At 39.8% G+C, this 15,119-nt stretch overlaps 1 long non-coding RNA gene across 1 annotated transcript in view; it reads right to left on the bottom strand.

The window, feature by feature from the left end:
- Positions 1-745: 745 nt before the first annotated feature.
- Positions 746-15,119, bottom strand: part of LOC130545663 (uncharacterized) — a 39,026-nt gene continuing 24,652 nt past the window's right edge. Inside the window, exons 4-5 of the long non-coding RNA XR_008961686.1 lie at positions 11,831-11,926; positions 746-1,198 (exon numbers count right to left, since the gene is read on the bottom strand). This is a non-coding gene — a long non-coding RNA (uncharacterized LOC130545663). The remainder of the gene's footprint in view (positions 1,199-11,830; positions 11,927-15,119) is intronic.

The raw sequence follows: 15,119 nt of genomic DNA, 5'->3' as shown, positions 1-15,119 counted from the left end.
AACAACACTGGGCCCTATTGACATCCATTGTATGAACACAAATCCACTGAAACATTTCTCAAAATATCTTCTTGAGAAAGAGTCCTGTACAGTTAATGAACGACGACAGAATTGTTCTCTTTGAGTGAACTGTGCCTTTAATCCATCAATATTCATCCGTGTCTTTATATCTGACAGGTGGCTGAGGAATAAAGGAGTTTGTCTTTTGTCTTCTGATAACAGCGAACCCAAATCACATATTAAAGTTTGATTTTTACTTTCAAAAACACATTAGGTGTGTATCTGTGGGTGTAAAAGTGCGTGAAACAGTGAATTCGTGGAAATCAATGCCACGTGCAATTATTTTAAGCATGGATGAGCTCATGTGTGTTTGTTCCTCTTCGTGTGTGTGCGTGAGGCTGTGATTTTACAGTCTTGACGCCCAACCGAGTGTTTAACAAGCGGCAGACAGCAGTTCACTTTTCCGCGTCTCAAAGACTTCGCCAAATGCCTCACCAAAGGGTCGAATCCCAAAACCAACAACGCAGACGACAGGCCGAGACCTCGTGATCATAACGGACACCTGTCAGATTACACACCTGTTCAATCACACTGAACCTTTCTAATATAGACACGCTTCCCAACATCAAAACAACAAGTTCATCTAATTCTCCAGAAAGTGTTTCACATGCAGCTTTTTTTAACCATGCGAGTCGAGACGCGCGTTGCAATCTAGACTTTTAAACATTCAACTCCAAGTCCTCTCAATGCAAACAGTACGCATCATGAATACTCCAGACGGGGTGTATTTTGCACTTCTCCCCAGTGCATATTTGGCAGACGCAGCCATGGCGAGCGTCCGACAAATAATCCAAACATGAAAGGAGACGGGGGGGTTTAGACACAAACAGACATAACTTAAGCGCTCGGATCATAACGCGACATAAATACCAGCACACAAAAAATAGATTCACCCGTCCCGACGACTGCAGAAAGTACACGATACTCACCCTGAACGGACGAGAGCAGCGACATCAGACCCCAAAAAACCAGCAGTCGCGTCCGCCCAGTTTCCATCCAGACCTGTAGCTCCATCCCTGAGACCCGAGCCGCCCGCCTACACCAGCAGGACATGAGCGTGTGTGTGTCGCTGCCTCACAAACACACACACGCGCTTCTCTCTCTCGCCACAGTTACTCCACACTGACGGCCGGCTGCGCTGAAGGAGAGAGAGAGAGAGAGAGAGAGAGAGAGAGAGAGAGGGTGTGTTAAACACCTTGTGAGGGACAATAACAGCAGTGGCTAATCTGTGTGGCTCTGCCGGGACCCTCAGGACCCTCCTCACGCACAGGGGAGGGTCCAGCGCTGAAAAGAGGCCAGGGGCAGGAGGGGCAACAGAGAGTGACCCCCAAAGACACGGAGAGAGGGGAAAAACAGCCCCGGGTCACATGACCACAGCCCCTGAACTCCAGACAAAGCAGAAAGAAAACCACCGTCCCCTGCGTTATACTCGGACGGTTTTACGATCTAGAAATGTGAGAGCGATGCTCCATCGTGCAATGTCACGACGCGGCGTAGGTGGATGACATGCGGTTGCTAGGCTTGTTCTTACGTTGTAATGTGGTTTTTATGGCATCGCTATGTGTTTTGAGCAGTTGCTATGTGGTTTCTTCTGATATCGCGGCGCGTGACTCAGATCTCTCTTTCAGCATGAATATGTGGGATTTCGTGAGGTTCATCAGCCACTGGGTGAATTTCACACGCCGTCTCAACAAGTTGGTGTTCAAACATTCACGCAGTGACGTTTGTGATGAAAGTGATAAAAAACTCGATATTAAGTGTTTGTGTAGTTTAACGTCAAACCTGTGAAAGTGAATGAATGAAGTGGATTCTCAGCGCTGTAAATACTTGATCCTGTTGAGTCGGTTAAGCATTTCCTCCGTTCTCTTCGGGGGGCCGGCGGGTGACTGACGGCTCATTATGGGATGGTTAAAGGAGACAAAGCAGCCAGTCCACACACACAACAGAAAGGGCGCATGACAAAAGCTCTTCACACGTCAGGTGACCGCGAGACTCACCTCGGGCTGTGTCACGCCCCCTCTGGCACTAATCTCCTGTGAAAACTCACCCGAACGCTCGCTGTTAGCTACAACTTGAGACGATTTAGTGGTTATTACTGAGATTACATCAAAACCACAGCGGCTGAACGTCACATGATCAGAACGTTTCTTAAGGAGCTGATGAGGATTGTGTTGCTGTGGGTGTGTCTACATGCACGCACACACATACGGACATACATACACCACTGTCTAAATCTTCATTTATATTTTCCACATTTTAGAATAAAAGTAAACCCATCAAAACCATAGAATAACAATAAATATATAAACTGGAATATCTGATAGAGTTTAAGTAGTCTCTCTGCCTAGAATTGGCAAAATTGCAAACACTTGGCATTTTACCATCCAGCTTCTGGGAAGATTTCAAACAATATCAAAGAAATGTCTATCTATGCTGGACTCTTACTGGCTGCTTTTTAATTTTGTCCAAGTAATCCATTTCAAACATATTTTGTATTTTTTTAAATGTTGTTTTCTAATAGCAATAAAAAATGACGCCACAATAATATTTGTGTATACAAAAGTAATTTCAAACATTGACACCTTCAGATTACAAGATTTTTAAGATCATGAGAAACATTTTTGTCAAGAACCTGAACTTTTAACCTGTTGTGTACACACACACACACACACACACACACACACACACACGCACACACGTGCACACACACGCATGTCTGGTTTATTATCTCTGTGGGGACAGTCCATAGGCGTAATGTTTTTTATACTGTACAAACTGTATAATTTATCCCCTATCCCTAAAGATCATAGAAAACTTTTAGCATTTTTAGATTTTTAAAAAATATTGTTCTGTACGATTTATAAGCTTTTGTGCCCTCAATTGAGGTCCCCACGGTACTACAGAAAAGACACATGAATTTCACATGTTTTTTACATGTTTTTCGCATGTGATCACATGTATACAACATGTGTTTAACATGTGCAAAAAACACATGTGAAATGTGTGTTTTTGGAACATTTTGGTCTGAATTCCATGTGAATTCCCATGTGAAACCCATAGGATAACATGTAAAAACCCATGGGATGACATGTGCAACATATGGTGACATGTGAAGAACGTTATCACATGTGGAGACATGTCGCACATGTTATCCCATGGGTTTTTACATGTTATCCCATGGGTTTCACATGGGAATTCACATGGAATTCAGACCAAAATGTTCCAAAAACACACATTTCACATGTGATCACATGTGAATTTCGTGTGTCTTTTCTGTAAGGGGTGACACGAGTCCCCATGAGTTGGTGTGCATTCAGGTTTAGGTCCCCACCGGGATATTAAAACATGTCCACTCGCACACACACACAAAGAAACCTGAAGTTCACTTTACAAACAGCTTTCTTAAACAATCGATCAATTACAAAATGTAAAATATGAAATCACATGATACAAAAATGTCACTCTCACAATTATCACGCAACACCAAAGCAACCCCCTATAACTCCCTAGCAACACCGTAACTCTCTTTTTACGTGTTGAGAGGCTGATGTGTTCACCGCGGTGAGCCGAGAGATGAATCGATCATCTATTCAAATGAAAGAATATCCTTCACTCAGAGATGAATCACTCTACCCGCTGTGCTCCCCACATTCCCCTCCGACGCCTCACAGCTTCCCGTCCTCTCCGGCCATGACGCTCCGCATGTGTGTGTGTGTGTGAGCGCAGCGGTAAAACAGAGAGAAAGAACTAAAGGGAGAGCGCGGTGAGCCGGCACTGATGTGATCTGCGCTCTTAATGTGTCAGCGCTGATTTGGTGTGCGCGCCAGATTACATGCGATCGCGGTGACCTCTGGGAAGCTCTGGCGTTGGGAGCTGTGAGTAGGTCAGGCTCGCTCACACACTCCCTGCGAGCTCTATCAAACGCCCAGCGTGAGGCCAGCTCGCCCCGCTCGGACCCTCGTGAAAAATGGGCTGCCCGGGGGAACGCGGGGGGCTGCATGCTCTGATTCCACAACACAAGACTCGCCAGAACGGACGCTGACATTCTGCCGAATGAGCGTTGCGGAAACGTTACTTGTAGGCGATCTCATGGTATTCTGAACTATTTTGAGATTCGTATAAATGTGAATCAAACTAAAACATACGACTATGACATTAAATTCATGATTAAATTCGCACAATGAGTGTTATTTCTTTAAAGGGACAGTTCATGCAAAAATGAAAAGTCTTTCATCCGTTCCTCGCCTTCATGCTATTACAAACCTGTATGACTTTCTTTCTTCCTCAGAAGACAAAAGAAGATATTTTCAATAACATTGGACCCAACTGACTTCCATTGTATGAACGCAAAACCACTGATACATTTCTGAATTTTCATTATTATTTCATTTAGTTTTGACGAAAACGGCACTACCCCCATAAGCAGAAACACAACCTAAAGTTTACTCTGTAGACCTCCGTATGGAATTACAGCCGGGCGGCTCCGTCTCTCTCGTCTCTGGAAAATCTGTCAGACAACCGCAAAATTCACAACTCAAGTGAGAAACAAAGACAGAGCGAAGGAGTGGCCGAGATGGCACGGGCTCTTGAATTACACCGGTCACCGATGGAATGCGAGTCATGAGCGATGTTCCGCTCGACCCCCGCAACCGTCACTTTCAACGGCGGATTTTCTGCCTCTTTTTCTACTTCGGGGGCGCTTGAGAGTTTGGTCACGCAATCCGTGAAACTAATGCGCTTCCTTTAAGCCAACAGCTGCATGCAGGTGGGAAACCCAATGGGATCTCACCAGAGTTATTACTGTTTTCATTTTAGTTTTACAAATATTTTTGTAAAATAGCTTTTAGTTTTAGATTTTTATGGTAATTTTACTTAAAGTTTTAGCAATTTTGGTAATATGGTATACATATGGTATAATGTATTTGTTTATTTTTAATGTTGCTATATAAGATTAATTCATTTCTATTTTCGTTTTTGTTTATTATTATCATTTTAGTGCTTTAAACTTATTTCAGTTTATTTTCGAGGCAACTTTTCACTTTTTCCTTTAGTTAAGTTTTTCAAAAAAAATTGGGGTCAATATTTTATTTAATTTCAATGAACAGAAACGTTTTTTTTTTTACTTTTTTGAAACTTCAAAGTTTTAATTTCAGTAAACTAAAACAACCCGGCGGTCTCAGACCTTAGGCAGCTTGTGACGGGACCTTCCTTCAGCTTTCAAACTCTAACACATCGGTCTCAAAACTGCAGTTGCACAATAAATAAATCATATTAATTTGAACGGTATAAGAAATAAATCATTTGAATGTTTCTCAAACTCAAACCACGTCCATATCCCACTTTGCTAAATACAAAATCTCAGCTTTTATCAGAAGCTGAACGCTTGGTTCTTGAGGGTTTCTTGAGATCTCAACAGGGTTCTGCTTTCAATCCCCAGCATCCCAACCGTGAGCGAGAGAAAGACGCTCCTCATGAATATGCAAAGCCGGCACAATGGGACGCAACAATCGCTGAGGCTTTGATGTCACTAGGAGCGCTGGGTAGGAAGAAAAAACTTCTCAAGAGGACTAAGACATCAACACAGCAAGAATCTTTCCAAAAAGAAAGCCATTGACATCAGAACATTAGAGAAACCCAAACTAAAGAACAGTCATTTCTCTAAAGAATCTAAAGAAAGAGGTTTTGAGCTGACACCGGTGAGCCACAGCGCGGCTTCATCAAAAGCGCAAAACCAATTAAAAAAGTACAATTTTATCAGCGAGACTGGATTTTCTCTTTCTGAATTGTTATATTAAAGACGCTTCAAGACATCATTTAAACCTTCCACATTTTGTCTGATAAGGTATTTGAACCTGATGTTACATCAAGAGCATCTTCTCACGTACGCATCGTCTCATCCTGCTTTGACTCTTCTGGATACAAAAAGTTCCTACAAGAGAAACGGGCGTCGCGTGTGTTCAACGCCAGGTGAGAATTCTGAAAATACCACAACATGAGCGCCGTCTGTAAATATGCAAACACAAGTCACGCTCAATGCGTCAGAGTGGATTTGCTGTAGAAAAAAAATCCAAACACATGAGACGCATGGCTGTTGTGTCTGCAGCTGTGTTTGGGTTTTTACACAGAAAGAGAAATAAAAATCTCAAAACCGGCATTTAACGAAAGGATTTCACTAAGTGAGAGGAGAAGTCAGGTTTGTCAGAGTTAACCGCCTGTGGGCGACGGCTGGGGTTGTAAAACGTGAGATCAGTCTCTGCATGAGTCATAGGAGAAATATTATGACTGGAATGAGTCCGTGGGCAATTTTACTGTGCGAGCTCCAGAGTTTCTTTATTTCATTCGGTAGTGCGCTGTACGCTCGCAAATCACAAACCTGTTACTGAGCTGCCTGTGTTTCTTTTAGAATAAGTGCACGTGAAACCCCAGAGAAACCAAAAACAAGTGTTTCAAATTATAAATAATAAACGGAGGGGTGTAAATTGAACACCACTCATTGAATGTAGATGTGAGCTTGTATTTGTTTTTCTAGTTTGCTTTATTTGAAAAAAAAAACATCCAACTAGTAAAGAAGCACCGCCAATATTTATCAGCCTATTTTTGATCGATTCATAACCATCGGCGTATTGGCTATAGAGTTGATATAATTTTTTTCAAATAAAAGTATTTTTTTCTATATTAAAGCTACAGTTGGTAACAAAGGGTAACGCGGATATGACGCTATTGACAGGCGACTGCACAGCCCCGTTTCACTGTTTAGAATGGCGATTTTCTCACGAATTACAAGTAGTTGGACACATTTGAGATATTGTAAGTACTCAACTGAACAAAATATATAACACTGGCCTAGTGGTTTTTGGATATTTTACTGCAAAATTGTTACAAACTGTACCTTTAAAATCAGCACCAATGCATCCTTACTGTCCATCTTTTATACTGTAGGTCTGGCCATCTGTTCATTTTAAAGAATAAAAAACACAAATGTGTCTCTGAGGAGGAATGTTTCTCGTGATCGCTATTCTTGTTTCATTTTATTAGCTTGTTTGGTTTCCTCAAGCACAGGCAGAACAGAACGTTTCTGATTAAAGAATCAAAGTCGGATCTCTGTAGGCGTCACAACCGCACCCAAAGAACAACACAAAAGCACAGACGCATCTACGGTTGTTCTCCGTACATTACAACAATCGCACGGCTACGAGTGAACAGGTGAAATCAGTCAATCAGAATCGATCTGCTGGTCACCTGCTTGCACCTCTGTCACACACACGCAAACACACAAAACATTCAGCCTTTGGCTATGATGGAATTGTGCCATTATTTCCATTGTCAAGGCAACAGCAGAGAGAGGCCAAAAACAGCATAACTCTCTCTCTCTCTCTCTCTCTCTCTCTCTCTCTCTCTCTCTAATGAGATGGAGGCTTGTCTGTGTCTGCAGCATGTCAGATTGTCTAACTTTAGTTTTTCTTTGTTTTAACCATTTGATTATTCTGGTGTTGCCTGTAGATTATTTTTGATAACAGTTAAAAGAAACCGAACCTTTACTTGGCTAAATTTGTCTCTCCAATATTTCGAATTTAGACTGCAATACCAAGCTCAACAGCTAGATGTCAGTGTACCATATGGTTTGTTTAAATGCGACCGAACTACAGGACCCATTCAACAAATTGTTTATATATTAAGATGAACATACAACAAAATTCAATAAATTGTTTATTTAATACAATTATTATACAGTACAATAATAATAAAAATGTATATAACATATATGAAATTAAATATAAATAGTTATATTTTATGACACTAGCCAAACACAAAACGGAAGTTAACTGGGGATCAGGCTCGCGCACGTCCGATTAAACGTTCTATACATAACTTCCGTACTACGTGTAATCCCTGGGATCGAACCCATGACCTTGCCGTTGCTAGCGCCGTGGTCTAACCACTGAGCTCCAGGAAAGCTATCGTGATTTATTTAAAAAAACATGTTTTCATATATATTACTTGTAGGACGTAAGATAGGCGGTATTTTCCATGTTATTTCAAGTTTTTGTTTACATCAGGCGTGACGCAGTATCAAACGCTACAATTGATTCTACATTAGTGATGTTTTTAAACGTTTCGCGTTGTAAGTTTCAAACTGTGATGACGAGAAATAGGCCAAAGTTATGGACTGCAGCTTTAAGAGAGCATTTCAAAATTATTTTCAGTTATTATTATTCTGAATAATATTCTGGTTTGTGTTTAGGTAAAATGATCATTTTTGTTTTCTTTTGTGAACAACTAACAACATTTCTTCCAAATTTCAAATAAAAATATTGTTTCTATTTGCGCTTAATGCAAAAAATTAAAATTGGAGAAACAGGTGAAAATAACAGAAAAGATGCTCTGTATTTTTTCACACCTCAAATACTGCAACAGTAATATTTGTACTGTACATGTAAAGTAAAAAAATTACTTAATATTTTTTATGTGATAACCTCGATCAATTTTTATCGCAGTTTTCATGCGTCTTGTTACGCTGTCAGTTGTTCACATTGCTGTTGGATGACTTTAAGTCACTCCTGAGGTTAGATTTTGTTGAAATTTAACAGACGCTGAACTGAAATGGCCACAATACATCTAGAAATGGTAAATAAATGAAAATTTGAAATGGTCTCTTCATTTTTTTCCACGGCGGTATCTACCTGTATATTTTTGTGTGTATGTATGTACATATGTGAGTGTGTGCATGGGCTTATCTGTGTGTATGTTTGTGTATATTTGTGTGTGTGTGTGTGTGCGTGTGTGTGTGTGTGTGTGTGTGGTAAACACCTAATGGTCCAGAGCTCCGTTGGCAGGACACGTCTAACACTTGCTGACATCATCATCAGAGAAACGCCTTCATCACAGACGTGTCTCACCCGGCATCAGTGGAAAACAGACAAGCTGAATTCAGCAGAAAAACACAGCAACGAAAGTTTACGGGAGGGTGGAAATAAAACCACACGCCCCTGCTGTGACTCACGATGTCTGACACCTTCACAACACTGAACTGTGTTCACCAGAACATCACGCACACACCTCCTCCAACACAACTGCCTACCACGACAGCATCTACTCAGGCAGAAGCATTATCAACATGTGAAATGTTGAAGGAGGCTCATATAGAGCTGAAGGCTCTGCTGGATCACGTCTGACTCTGAGAAGTTCTTCAGATGCTTTATGAATACTGACTTTTCATGAAGTTTCACATATAGAAATGTAAACATAGACGCCACATTCAAATGCTCCAGACACGTCGATGCGTCTGCCATCTTGAAACGATTCACATGTTACTGTCATCATTTACAGTAAAAATCAGATTTTCAAGATGCCACAACATTGTGCAGCTTCTGGCTGTAAAAAGCACCGAGAATTAAATTCTCAAAGAATTATTAACAATATTTGAATAGCAATTAACAATATTTGGGTCTACACCCAAATGAAATAAAAATAAAATATTATTTTAGTTTAGCTATTATTTAGGTGTACACAACATCACACAATATTTAAAAATAAAATTAAACGTATGTTTTAGTTTAACTATTATTAATAATATTTAGGTCTAAACAACAGCACACAATATTAAAAAATAAAATAAAATATGTTCGTTTAGCTATTATTAATTAATAATATTTAGGTCTACACAGCAGCTCACAATACTTAAAAATATAATATAATATTAAATATAAAAAATTATACAATTAGCTTGGCTAGAGAAAAACAGTTTACCTATTAATAATAATATTTAGGTCTAAACAACAGCACACAATATTAAAAAATAAAATATGTTTGTTTAGCTATTATTAATTAATAATATTTAGGTCTACACAGCAGCTCACAATACTTAAAAATAAAAAAAAATGTTAAAAAATATATCATTTGCTTGGCTAGTGAAAAATAGTTTAGCTATTATTAATAATGTTTTAACAATATTTGCACATAAATGAAATAACTTGCTCTCAAGTGTTCACGAACCGGCTTGGACGCTTTAATATGTCAGATGACTTTCAAGTAGTGACCCATAGAAACAGGCACTAATGAAGCATCTATGTATATTTATCTATGTATATGTATGTATATATCAATGTGTATGTACACGTTCATGTATGTATATACAAAACTACCACCACAAAAACACCACATACAACATATACATATATAAAAACATTTTTTCACTTGTAGATTTTGGAGCCGACTCTGTACTCCTGATTCGACAGCTAACCACACAACAAATCAACATCTTTCCTGTTCCGTAGCATCCGGTGCGTTCAATAAAACGCTTTACAGAAACCAATCTTTACAGCAAGCCCCGAACGCTTTCGATCAAGCTTAACTTGACCCAGAACATTCCTTGTGAATATTTTGTCATCAATAATGTGCGAAAACACGGCGGTCAACCTGTCAAACCCACAGGAACATTTAATGAAGGGATTGTTTGTAAGTGTCTGTGCACAAAGGCTCTCATTAAAAGTGTTGAACAAAGCCAAACCAACAGCAGGGGTCACGACACTGACCCATAAACCCACAGTGACCCTCACACCTGCCTGATTACATTAAACTCTATGTGTCCCAGACATTCTCATACACAGGGGCCGATGACCCCCAAACACATGAATCAGTCTTAAAGCTTACAGTTATTCTATTGCCAGCCACGTGACACATCTTGACTGTCAGGCATCATAACAGAGAACGGTTATATATAGAAGTCTTAAAGGTAACACGTCGCGGTGGCCGTGCAAGTATGGACACCGATGGACAGTGTGAAGACTTCACTTGTTCCTTTCACACCAAGAAACAGCTGCCGATGAGCACCTGCGTCTGCTCGCCAATTAAAATCCCACGGACAAACTCCCACAGCTCACCATTATAAGCTACAGCGTGTCCAACTATCAGCGATAAACAGAATCCCACGGCCCACACACATCTGATAACATTCTTCTGATTTTGGAAGAAACGTGCAGAATTCTGTGACTTGGGTGTCATGCTGAAACCTTCTGTGGAACACAAAAGAAGATGTTGAAATGTCTCATACAATGGAAGTCAATGAGGGTCAGTGTTGAACTTGTTTGGTTACCGACATTCTTCAAAATATCTTCTTTTGTAGCCACACAGGTTTGAAATGACATGAGGGTGAATAAAGAATGAAAGAATTTGTATTTTTTGGTGAACTATCCCTTTAACTAAGCGTATACTAATAACCCCTTTATTCAAAATTATTGATTTATTATGCAAGTGAATGATCACGACAGAAAGACAGTACTGGACTGTATTTTAACTGCGAGTAGCGTGCAGATGAAGTAGTTTAACCAGAGGAAATGATTTAAGATTTATCGGCTTTAATATATGGGCATAAATTTTATTTTCCGATACCGATATGGCCGATAACTTATCTTGCATCCCTAATTAGAACCAAGCACTCTGAAAAACATCCTTCTGCGATCAAACCACACAACTCTAATAATGTTATAATAATAAAATGATATTTCATAGGTATTTATTCATTTGGTAGATAACTTTGAGTTTGAGTATTCACACACATCACAGAGGGCACATACACAAAGGTTCAGGTCACAGGGAACAAAGCCCCGCTCAAGTTTCTCAGACAGACAGACAATCCCTGACGGATATTTATGAATGTTTGGCTCCGCGACCCTGCCCGTATTTCCATCGCGAACCTTCGGAACAGATTCACGGCGGAGGAGAAACGCGATACGAGCTGGAGAAATACTCGGCATGGCTGCGGATCGCTCACCTGCGTCTGTCCGTCTGTCTGTGGCCGCGCGAAGCAGTCAAAACGTCCCGATCTGTCGTCCTGCCCGGATCATCTGCACATTCACAGGTTACACACCTGAGAGAGAGAAACAGAGAAAAGAAACGTTTGAATGGAATTCCCTATAAACTATATAACGTAAAAATATATTTTAAGATTCACAAATTTTAATCAGTGACACATCTGTATATCTTTAATGTAATAAAACATTTATTTATATACAGCAAATAAACAGTCAAATATTACAACTATCGGTCACACTTTAGAATAGGGACCAATTCTCGCTATTTACTAACTATTAACTACGACTTTGCCTCAATAAACCCCCTAAGTACGGCTTATAAGGTAGTTTTTAGGTTTAGGTATTGTGTAGGATTAAGGGATGTAGAATAATGCATTAATATGTGCTTTATGTATACTAATATACAACCAATATGCATGTTAATTAGCAAGTAGTTAATGATGAATTTGTGTACCTTAATATGAAGTGTAACCCAACTATCTTCTAACTATAGTTGTCATAGTTTCATTTGGAGTAAACCATAGTTTTCTTACTAACAACATAAATAAACATTACGTGGCCGGAACTTAACTTTAATGTCATTTAAATGGCAACATGAATCTGGTTTATTATATCATTTTTGATTGAGTGGAAATAAACGATGTTAATTTGACTGGATTCATTTCCTCTTTAATACAACAAATATAATATGAATGTAAATGAATATTAATATAAATGAAATATAAAAGGAGATTGTTTGGGGCAGCACGTGCGTCTGATGAAACCGTCTATAATAACCACAGTTTAGTCATAAAGCTTACAGCAAAACTATGTCAATGCCAATGGTAATGAATCCACCAACAAAACACGGTTACTACATTTTTACTGTTATAAAACCATGGATATTGTTCCTAAGAGTCACTTTCTGATTGGATTATCACCTCTTTCAAACATTCTTTTGTTTCAAATCTAAGTTTCTAATGTTGGTGTGTTTCATGATTTAATATTACATGTTTAAATCCCTACAGACAAAACAAATGTGAAAAGAAAACATTTCCGGAAGGCTGCTTGAAAAGTGGACGCTCTCTGCGGCCTCCATCCCAGTCAGGAATGTAATTCAATCCTGTTTGTACTACTGAACACACACACACACACACACACACACACACGCACACGCACACCTGTGCTTTTCTTTGTTTAAATTTATCATCAAAGTCTAAGAATAATGACGAGGAGGTCAACATCAGTGTACACGTCTTAAGTGCGTATTTGTGTGTGTGTGTGTTCTCTCACACACACTTCAGTCTGGCAGTCTCAATAGTGTGGAACGTTCCGGGGCTCTGTGTGTGTGTGTGTGTGTGTTGCGTGTGCGTGCGTGCGTGTGTGTGTGTGTGTCGAGCCCTAAAGCAGATCTGATTTAACTCACACATGTGTTCTGAAGGCCATGAGAAACTTTTTACCCCAGAACACTCAACTAATGCCTCCACATCCCCCCCACCCCCTATGATGTGGCCATGAGGAGCTGCTTTGGAGAAATAACCACAATAAAGTGTGTCTCGAGTTTCTCTTCCACTTTTCCTTCTTCACAAGCCATCTCAAAGGTGAAGAAAGTCATTTTTTGGATGTTGAAATACTTCCTCCGCTAACAGACTAATGTGAAGAGACAGCTATAAAAACACGGCATCGGTAACGCTAGGCGATCAAAACCCCGCTTCTGTTCAGACCAACGTTGAGTCAGGAATGAGAAATCTTGGGAGAAAGGTAAAAAACTGAAAGGGGAAAATATGTCGAGTACGTGCATCCTTTGACGAGCAAACTCAACATAAAGAATGAAACCTTAAATCTGTTCAGTCGAATCTGCAGTTTAAAAGCACTTAATCGATATGGAGTTACACATCTGTATCTTATTATCTGAGGGGTGAGGTCACATCAGCTGCTTTAACTTCAAGATTCACTAAAACCAAAGTGAAATGTACAACTTAAGATGAGCCGAAACTTGCACTAAATATGTTACATTATAAAGATATTATGAAAACAACACACGTGTCATTGTATGGTTGTGATGCGGACTTTGCTATTCTTTTAAATGTATAATTGACTTTTAAATCCGTCTTTATAGTTGCTCATCATTTGCGTGAATGAACCTTAAAGCCTTCATTATTTGATGTGTTGACGTAATTTCAACTGAAAAATGCAGAGAGCGCGAGACATATCGTGACCCCGCCCTCTTTTAAAATAACCAATAGCCTTTGCAAAAAATCTGCGCGTTTCAGAGAGGCGGAGCAAAGAGGAGATACAAACATGCACGGTATGTGGAAAATACAGCGTTTTTAAACCTTAAATCGAGTAGACACATTGCATTACATCTAAAACAAACCATAATATTAGTTTTAGCCGTGTCATATGACCCCTTTAACATTCAACATTCTGTGTAGACTTGAAACGGGTTTTCTTATCGGATTTGCGTGTATGGTCGCACAAATGATCAGCTCTGTGCTATCGTGTGTCTGAAGCGCTCGCGTGACACTAACGCGAAATTAAGACTTTAATGTAAATGTTTACTCTGTCTGGATCATCCCCCATCTCCCATCTAGTGCATTAAGTGTCATTCATCATGTAGAACATAATAAATGTGCGAACAAGTGACTGATATGACTATCTTCATAGTGAAGGGGGCGGGACTCTTCGGATTCTAAAGCGGATTTGATTGGACGAGAACTTTGAGGAGAGGCGAGAATCTTTGAGCGCACGTGCCAGACTGTCAGTTTTGAACGCTTATATCTTCTAAATGGGAATTTTGTCAGCGCGTAGGAGCATATCAGTTAACGATTTAACCGAATAAAGTTTTTAGTTTTTCCTAAACTAAAAAAGGAAAAAGACTTTCATTTCGATTGTACTGGGGCTTTAAGTCTTGTTTGTCTCAAGCGTTTACACTGACAAGCGACAGAGCTCTGACTGTACAAACATGCCGTGTTTCCTGACAAACCTGCTCTGAAATTCAAACCACAAGACATCCTGATAACTCTATTTGAATCATCCAAATGTGGTTGTGAAGGTTTTCTCGAGGTCTTGTGCTGAAGGTGAGATGCGTCTTTCACAGTGTGCCAACAAAGCAATGACTCAATTACAAACATTACGTCCGGAAGCATGATCAGATAAACGCATGACGCATATCACAAACAGCGCAGGCACGTATAGACCGCTTCACCTCTGTTTTAACAATGAGGAATGTCCTATACATTAAACACGTTTCCAAAGTGTCCTTCATCT

The sequence above is a fragment of the Triplophysa rosa genome, linkage group LG22, assembly GCF_024868665.1.
Source record: "Triplophysa rosa linkage group LG22, Trosa_1v2, whole genome shotgun sequence".
Taxonomy (NCBI): Eukaryota; Metazoa; Chordata; class Actinopteri; order Cypriniformes; family Nemacheilidae; genus Triplophysa; species Triplophysa rosa.
The sequence above is the reverse complement of the archived record's forward strand: the minus strand, read 5'-3'. Positions and strand labels throughout refer to the sequence as shown.